At 47.1% G+C, this 2501-nt stretch overlaps 1 protein-coding gene across 2 annotated transcripts in view; it reads left to right on the plus strand.

Moving 5' to 3' along the window:
• LOC103371443 (transcription factor COE3-like) overlaps nucleotides 1–2501 on the plus strand; it is a 56251-nt gene that overhangs the window by 37553 nt on the left and 16197 nt on the right. The gene's annotated exons all lie outside the window — the stretch shown is intronic.

A 2501-nucleotide genomic window follows, 5' to 3' on the forward strand; every position in this document is an offset into this window, starting at 1 on the left:
CTGTCTCCTCCCTCCTTGTCTCTGTATCAGAGTATTGCTCCGTCATGTATCCGGTCGGTCTGTTCGCTCTGCTGTCAGAATAATTACACACATTTAAATCCCATTAACCTGCAAACCTTTGTGTTAATGACCTCAGAGTGATGTCATCAGTCACATGACCTTCAGTTTAATCCAGCAGCTGCTTTCACAGCTCAGCGGTTCAGAGGTTCACCTCCACCCTGAAACCGCCGCGCTCCCAGCATGCTTTGCACCAGCACTTCCACCACTGTGGAAAGAAACAAAGGTGAAGGAAAAGCTACCTGGACTGCAGTACACGGGGCAGTACACATCCACATCAGCTTTTCATCAGGACCCACTCTTGGGTCCACATGAGGCCATCCAGACTCCTATGACTCCTCTGAAGGAGGTACCAGCTCCAGCAGCTCAGGTGGAGCGACTGCTGGCACTGCCGTCTGTTGATCACCAGTCAAAGCCTGGACGTCTGAAGCCGTGTGTCACGTGACGCCTCGGTGCAGGTAAACATGCTGACGGCGTGCTGTGAAGATGATGGTGTCCACATCAGACTCTTCAGCGGTCATGAAACCTCGATGAGAATGGATCTCAGAGTATTGATCGCTGCTGTCTGAGCCTCCAGATGTTCATTTCCTCCCCCAGATGGAGCCGATCACATCTGACTGCAGCTGTTGGAAACATCTGTCCATCAGCTGAGCACCTCTGATCCGGATCAGGTCTGATCAGACGGACCACCTGAGAACAAACGTGTCTCTGAAGGTTTACCTGCTGCTGCTGCTGCTGCTGCTGCTGCTGCTGATGATGATGATGATGATGATGATGATGATGATGAAGGTTGCTGGTTTGTGTCGTCTCAGATCAGTTCAAACATCAGATCTTTATTAGCAGCCGACACAGACGGTCAGTTAAAGAGCATGCTGGGAGCTCAGCAGCAGTTACCGAGGCGACGCCCTGGCAGCTTATTGATTGGATGTTTCACTGTCTGCTGCTGATTACATCATCACAGACGATTAACCAATCAGATCCAGACTTCACAGCCAATCAGCTGTTTCACAGTTTAACCGACGGTTCTGATCCGATCAGCCCTGCTGCTTCCTCCATTATTCTCAGTCTAAACCAGATCAGAACTCGTCTCCAGCTGTGACTTGCGCGTGTTCCTTGATGTTCTCTGAAGAACATCTAGTTTTCAGACGTCAGCTCAAAGGAGAACAGAAGTGATTTACCTCAACAAATCAGAACGCTCAGAACATCATGGACACAAAAATAGAGGTACTACCTGGAACCAAAAGTGGTTCTCGCGTGATGTCATGCACGTACTATAAATGATGCCCCAAAGAACCCCAGATATCAGGTTGTTTAGAGAACCTTTTCTTCAAACAGTTCTTCAAAGGTTTAGAACACAAAAACGATCTCTGGTGCAAGAGCTTTGTTCTTTATAGAACCACTTTTTAAAAAGTTTCTCTAAAGAACTCGAGCAGACAACAGGTACTGTCCGATAGCTCTTTGCGGACCCACCTGGTTCTGTTCTGAGAACTAGTCTTGATAATTGTTTAGGTACTTTTTCAGCAACGTGAACAAATTTGTCCAAATAAAGGAAAATGAGTTTTAGAAGAACCGGGTTCCTGAGAGAAGCCGTTTATTATTCTGGGTCACCTAAAGGAACACGGTGATGGGTCCGTCAGGCAGCTCGGGGACTCTTTACAGAACCTCTTGCTTAAAGGATCTTTACAGAACTAAAAACATTTCTTTTATGGCATCACTGTGAAGACCTGTCCCTGGTTCCACTTAGAACCCTCTGACATGAAGGCGGTTCTGCCGAGTGACAGAAAGCTGCAGCAGACAGAGACACACTGAGGATGTATCCTGAAACAGACACACAACTGATCAGAAAGTGTGTCAGAGTCAACAACACAAGGTCAGAGTGTGCCACACAGAACACACACATCTGGAACCAGCACTCGGGGTTCCGCCTGGAGAAGCCCAAGGACTCCGAGCTCTGTCTGTGGTGTACCGGAGCAGCAGCAGCTTGTTAAAGGGAACTCAACCAAGACCAGATTATGATTCACTCACTGACACACACACACACACACACATTACACACGATAAACACACACACACACACACACACACACTTCCTGTGCTCTGCTGAGTTCACTGACGCTCTGATTTATCGCCTCCCAGCACCTTAAACTGTAGATGCTGTCAGAGGACACACAACAGTTAACGCAGCGACACACAGCAACACACCAACAGCTGCTCCAGATGTGTGTGTGTGAGACTTTAAGGTTTTGATACATTTTATTGGTATTTATGGACAGACGTCGACATTTTCAGAATATTTTTAAAGACTTTTTCAGGAAATAGGATTTAGCAGATTTTGGACTTTAATGTAGGAACAACAACAACGGAGGTTTGTTCTTCAGAACATCTGGAGAACTGGAGGAGAAGCTGCTGCACATCAGAGGACAGAAAACATCTTCAGCCAATCA

Source organism: Stegastes partitus, unplaced genomic scaffold (genome assembly GCF_000690725.1).
Source record: "Stegastes partitus isolate 25-593 unplaced genomic scaffold, Stegastes_partitus-1.0.2 Scaffold1587, whole genome shotgun sequence".
In the NCBI taxonomy this organism is placed as follows: domain Eukaryota; kingdom Metazoa; phylum Chordata; class Actinopteri; family Pomacentridae; genus Stegastes; species Stegastes partitus.